The sequence below is a fragment of the Neltuma alba genome, unplaced genomic scaffold (assembly GCF_004799145.2).
Source record: "Neltuma alba isolate B1F8T4 unplaced genomic scaffold, ASM479914v2 tig00000444_pilon, whole genome shotgun sequence".
Lineage (NCBI taxonomy): Eukaryota > Viridiplantae > Streptophyta > Magnoliopsida > Fabales > Fabaceae > Neltuma > Neltuma alba.
The window spans coordinates 233,342-240,256 of NW_021632053.1; positions in this window are offsets into that span (position 1 = coordinate 233,342).

Below are 6,915 nucleotides of genomic sequence, written 5' to 3' on the forward strand. Positions count from 1 at the left end.
ATTAAAATGTGATTTTATTATTTATATAGGTTAATGTGCAAATTTGTCTTATAAATTTTTACTTGGGAGCATTAGGCACTAAGACAGTGTTTTATATGCAAATTTGCCTCAAAGGTTTAAAATCAAAACAATATTGCCCCTTACCACTAAAAAAGATAATGATCAATGTTAGTTTTTTAATGGTGGGGTAATATTGCTATGATTTTTAAATGTTCAGGGCAAACTTGCAGTCAAAATTTTTTTTGATGCCTAGCCTTTCTAAGTAAAAATTTTGAGAACAAATTTTCACGTTGACCTTATTTTAATATAAAACATGGTAAAATATGTATGTGTTGAAAATGTAAAGAGCTGAAGGATAAATTTACAGAGATTCCAAGATTTACCCTAGTTTATCTCACTTGAGCAAGCGTCCAGTTTCAAGAAAACCTATAAGAGTTGCTCTACTATAATCTACAAAGTTTCAAACTCTGATGCCCCTGTTGTTTAAAACAGAGGTTTATTATATTGTATCTTTCTACTGTTATTTATTCAAAAACAAAACAAAACAAAAGAAAGTTTCAAACAAGCACTTCTAACCCACTGCAATTCTTCATTGCTGATAGTGAAAATTGTTCTCTCAAAAGACACCTTTCTCATGACAATCTAACCAGGGGATACTTCATCTTTAACTTCTAAGAGTTCCTCATGCTCACAGTTTGAGGAATGACTGAAGAAGATTACTACTCAACAACAGTCTCTCACACAGCAAAATGAGTACACTGAAGATCTATTACTCAAATAATACCATTTGATGCTGAATGAAATATAAATCTTCAAATATAAGAGTAGAAAATACTTAAAACAATCTCTGAGTATTAATTGTAATGCAAGGAGTTTTGCCTAGACATGTCAGGCAGTCCATGACGTGTCAGGACTATACAAGCATTTTGTTCACACATACAAATACTTGCCTAAACCTTGCCCAAGCCTGCTTGCACTTGCCCAAACCTTATCCAACCTTGTTAAACCATACAAGTACTTTGTCCACACATGTATCCCTTGCAACTCATCCACTGCAAGGGTTTTGCCAATGATACACTTGTTCAGATTTTGTCCAAACTTGGCCACCATTACCATGACCTTTCCCAAGGGTCCATGCATATCGCTCAAGCAGCTTAATCCTTGCTGCCCCTCTTTTTGTACCCAAGACTCGCTCTGCGAGTCAATACAGGTGGAAGACATTGTTATGTGAAGAGTTTACAAAATCTGAAGTTCGTTTTTTGTATGAATACAAATAACGACTTTGGCAAAACTACCTAGCCAAGTTAAATAACCAGTTAAGAAATAGTTAAAACTCTTATTTAAGGATTTTCTAATCATTAAAACTTATCAAATGTTGAGAGTGTTAAATTTATATTTCATTGAAGAATATAGTCATTAGAGACAAAAATTGGTTGTTTCTAACTGTTGGAAGCTTTTTCTACACAATACCTCTACGTGTTAAGCACATGATGAACACATATCTGGAAAGTTTTCTTTGTAAAACAACACAATGGCATATTAGGTAGCTAGTATGATTAACATATTAATTTTTTTAACAGTAGCAAAACGCAGGCGTTGCTTCCTTTTTTTTAAAACAGTTTTTTGTTTTTAAAAATAAAAAAAAACCTTGTTTAGTAATTTATTGTTAATTTAGTGTTTTTAAAAACAAAAAAAGAAAACAAATAGGCCCTTAATCGTTTACAAAACCTGTTAACGCATTGGATAGCTTAGTTAATCCAATAACAAAAAGGCAAAAGTAAATTAAGTCTTTGGAGGTTTTGATCTATTAAGGATCTGTTTGTATATGCTTCTATTAAGTGCTTATATATTCTCTCACGTAAGTCAAGACAATATTTCTCTTACATACTCATCTTATATTCTATCAATTATGATTGAAAAGCTGCTTTTAAAAGTTCCAATCACAATTTTAAACATGTCGACTTGATGCATTGAGAATATTTATTATAAGATAAAACTGTTGTTTTAGAAAATTTACCAACGAGGAGATGGATTCATTTTACCACCAATATCCGATTCATTTTACCACCAATATCCTTTCTACTGCTTGCTTGTTAACTGAATCCACTTCCTTATGATGGTTTAAAAAACCAAAAAAAAAAAAAAGAATCCACTTCCTTCTACCTCTGTCGAACGTCCTCAAAAAGAAAGTTCCTTACCGTTCTATCAACCATATCGAGAAAAGAAGAAAATTGAAGAAGGTTAAGAGGAAATAGCAGAGTACAAAAAACCGAACCGGACCGACCGGTTCAACCGGAAAACCGGTGAACCGGTCATTGGTACGGTCTGGTTCATGAATTAAACCGGAAACCGGTTCGAACCGGATTGAATCGGTCAAACCGGTGAAAACCGGTAATGATCCGGTTTGAATAATTATATTACTATTTGTCATATCTTTTTTCATTCAGCTTCTAATATCTCATTTATTATATATTTAAATGAATTTTAATGATAATTTTGGTATCAATAGCTATTAATTTTAGTTATTGAGGAATTATAAAGATCAAAATTCTCAATATTGTTATGCTTTATTATTATTACAATCAAATTATTATTATATTTCCTTATATTTTGTTATTAGTGATTATTAGTATTATTATATTTTGTTATTTTCAATCAAATTATATTATTTTAATATGACCGGTTTGATCCCGGGTTGACCCCGATCTGACCCACTGACTCTTGAACCACTATCTCAACCGGTTTAGTGTCTGGTCCGGTTTTTTGTTCCTTAGGAAATAGAAGAAAATTGAACAATCACTCAAAACTCTAGCCGGCAGTGAGAGGACTAGCTAGAGACGCGTTAAGTAAGGTTGATTATTTTATTTTACTCCTATGATCTTATTTATAAGGTAAAGAGAAAATATTTTTTTATCTTATTTATAGGGCAGTGAGAAATTTTTTTATATGAATATATAATTTTACCCTTAATTTATTATTGTATTGACTTTATTTACATGAGGTATAATGTATATTAAATAAGAATAAAATTAAAAAAATTATTAAATTTTAAATGAGAGTTAATAAAAGTTAAAGTTTTTTTTTAATTTGTGTAAACCATATTAAAAATAACTTATAAATAGAAACTGAAAAGTAAATGAAAGCTTACGCAAGCCGCCGTATGATGGGAAGTTAATGCTTTGAGTAATTTTAATTGCTAAATTGAAGACTTTAAAAAAAAAAAAAAACAAAGAAGTTAAGCCCAATAAATAAAAAGAATAATGTGTTAGATATTTGATATTAATTATACTGGTTAATTTTTAAAATTTATATTAAGTTTTGACTAATTTGAAGAGAACTGAGTTTGACCTCTCCTACATTAGATGGTACGTTTGATATCATTATATTACTTTCAATTTTTAATATAAGAGTTAGATAACTAATTTGAGAAAAACAACAAAAAAAATCTTGAGAATATCAAAAAAAATTAGTTAAATTAATTATTTATAACAAATATGCATTGACTTTTTCTAAATTATCATATTTAATCCCCTACAATCAGAAAGAATATTTTGAAAAAAATATTATAAATTTAAGAAATAAAATAAACTGATATCTTATATTCAAAATCAAATTTAACTCTTGACTAGTTTCTAGGGAAAATTCCAGAAAAGGTCTCTCGAATATATGAAATCCCAGATTGGGTCCTAGAATTTCCAAAATGACAGAAAGGGTCAGTGACCCAATCTGTTATTTGTGAAATTAAGACCAATTGACAATTTTGCCCCTGACTAAGTGAATAGTTATTCTCTACACAAATATAGGTAACGCTTACACTGTTCTAGTGATTACAATATTAGTTGTAGTTAATAATTACAAGATTAGTTGTAGTTAATAATAAGGTGCCTGATTATGAAAAAATGAGTAGTTATTCTCTACACGAATCTAGGTAATACTTACATTATTCTAGTGATTACAAAATTAGTTGTAGTTAATAACAAGACACCTGAATATGAAAAAGCGAGTAGTTATTCGCTACATGAATCTAGGTAATGCTTAAACCCTTATAGTGATTCCTTAAATCATTGTAGTGAATGAATACAAATAAGGACAAAATTATCAATTCCTCTTGATTTGTCAAATGACAGATTGGGTCACTAACCCTTTCTGTCATTTTAGAAATTTCAGAACCCAATCTGGAATTTCATATATTCAAGGGACATTTTCTGGAATTTTCCCTAGTTTCTATTGGTAGGATTTGATTAGTGGGTAAGAAGTAATACCTGTGTCAGCAGCATGTGGACAGATAGTGTACGATTGATTTCATAAATGTCAGCTGGAATGCTTCGAAGTCAAGCGAGTGACCATCCTAGACACGCCAATTGGCTTGCTTTCTCTGAAAAAGCAAACTCATTGACATTGACCCATTCAAACTTTGCTTAGCCAAATTCAATGTAGAACAATCAACATTCAAATAATTGGCACGAGCTCGCCAATTTGATTCTACTTGTAAGTATTTTAAGCTTAATGTTTGTCCCTCTAATTAAAAAAATCTACTTGTTTTGCTGTTGGGATATTTGATCATACCATAGGGGTTATAAACATTTTAACTATCTTTTGCCCTATATTTGGCATGAGAATAATGGAGGAGAGGAGAAGTGAGCAAAAATTTTTACAGGTTCAATTTAAAAAAATGAAAGTAATGGGATTATAAAATTTTAATAAAGGGAAGATGTAAGATAAAAAATAAAAAAATTAATTAAAACTTTTAACCCCACTTTCTTTTTTTTTTTAACAAAAACTTATTAAAGTATTTCCTCTCCTTCCCTCCCTTCTATTTTTCTCATTCTAAACACACCATTTGCATATGATGCAACAAAACCTAAAATCGCAGCAAACAGAGGATTAATATATAATTCAACTTCAAGCAATTATATGAAAAATAATTAGGTGGAAATGAATTTATTTTGAGATTTTCTACCTTTTTTTAAAAAAAATTTTAATCCACTAAGAAAATATGTACTTGATTGGTACGTTTCCTCAACTCCTTTTCTCTTCTCATCTTTTTCAATCAAGACAACTAATACTTTGAGAATCTGTATTCCTCGCATATATTTGAAAATTTTCACGTTTTTATTATGTGTTATTCAATCTTAATATTTAAGAAATAATGTAAAAATTATGAACTAAGAAATATAGATTGCATATATATATATATTTCTGTGAAATATTTTAAAATGTGAATAAAATCCTACCTAACTCTAATGCTTTGCCTTATTTTACCACTCCAATTTAATAAAAAATAATGAAAGATTCTAGTATCAACAGTTAGATAGAAGAGTTTCGATTCTCACTGAATAAGTAATAAAATATTTATAGAATGAAGACGTAAAAGTTAATAAAAATGAATGAATTTATTTTATTTTTATGTGAAAGGTAAGTTAAAGTATATGTTTAGTGCTCTAGATTTAAGTTAAATTTTAGTTTAGTTTTTGAAGTTTATGAGTTTTTTTTTTAATTTTAACCCTATTAGTCTCATTTTGAAAAAAAATGTTAACTCACTAAATTTAAATGCTGGCAAAGAATACTCTAAATTTTAATTCTTTAATATAACCAACTCTAATGCTTTGCCTTGTTTTACCACTCCAATTTAATAAAAAATAATGAAAGATTCTAATATCAGCAGTTAGATAAAAGAGTTTCAATTCTCACTGAATAAGTAATAAAATATTTATAGAATGAAGACGTAAAAGTTAATAAAAATGAATGAATTTATTTTATTTTTATGTGAAAGGTAAGTTAAAGTATATGTTTAGTGCTCTAGATTTTAGTTAAATTTTAGTTTAGTTTTTGAAGTTTATGAGTTTTTTTTTTAATTTTAACACTATTAGTCTCATTTTGGAAAAAAAATGTTAACTCACTCAATTTAAATGCTGGCAAAGAATGCTCTAAATTTTCATTCTTTCATATAACCAGATTTATTTTTTAAAAATTTAAGATTTTAAATAATCAGATAAGTGATAAAATATTAAAAATACAAAAATATTAACAATTTAAGCATTTATAAAAATATCAATTAATGAAATACCATTTAAAGCATGCTTTGTCTACTATTTGATTTCATACTCATCATCTAAATTTTATGACTCAGTGAGAAATGAGATCCACGGTGTCAGGATTAAAAACGTAAAAAAAATTCTTTTTAAATTTAAGAACTAAACTTAAAAAAGATATCTTACTTTTGTTCATTTATATTTTATAGTGATAGAATGGCATGAAATGTTTATAAACTGCCTCTTAGGGAAAGAAACTTGGCACTAGAACGTTGGGAATAGTAAATAAAGAGAAGAAAAAGGTGCACTGTACATAACAATGCATTGGCCCTATTTAGCGTAGCGCTAGAAATCATTTAATACGCGAGGTGAGATAAAAATCCCGTCATATACTTACCTAGTTTTTCCTAAATCACAATTGAAAAGTTATTTATAAGCTATTCTAAACAGGCCTATAATGACAACAACAACTTTTCTTTAATTGTTTTAGTTTTATTTAATACTCTTCCTGTCCTTAATGTAGAACCTAATCTAAGTCCTTAATGTAGGTCCTAATTAACTCATTTGAGTAAATTAAGAATGTTAGTTGACTTAATCAATATGACTTTTTTTCTAAAATATTATAAGCATTTCCTTAATTACCTCCGTTCCTTTTATATTTGATTATTATTGAGAAATATAAGTAGGGTTAATTTGAGAAAAAACGATAAACATGTGAAATAGGTCTTACATATAGAACTAATATTAACTCTCTAACCAGATCTTATATTAAAGATAGGAGAAGTAGTTCTTTTTGTCCTGGCCGGGAAGTTTTATTTAATAGTTAATGATCTCACACAAAGTATAATTTAATATAAAAATTCGATTAATAAATAAGTTATGC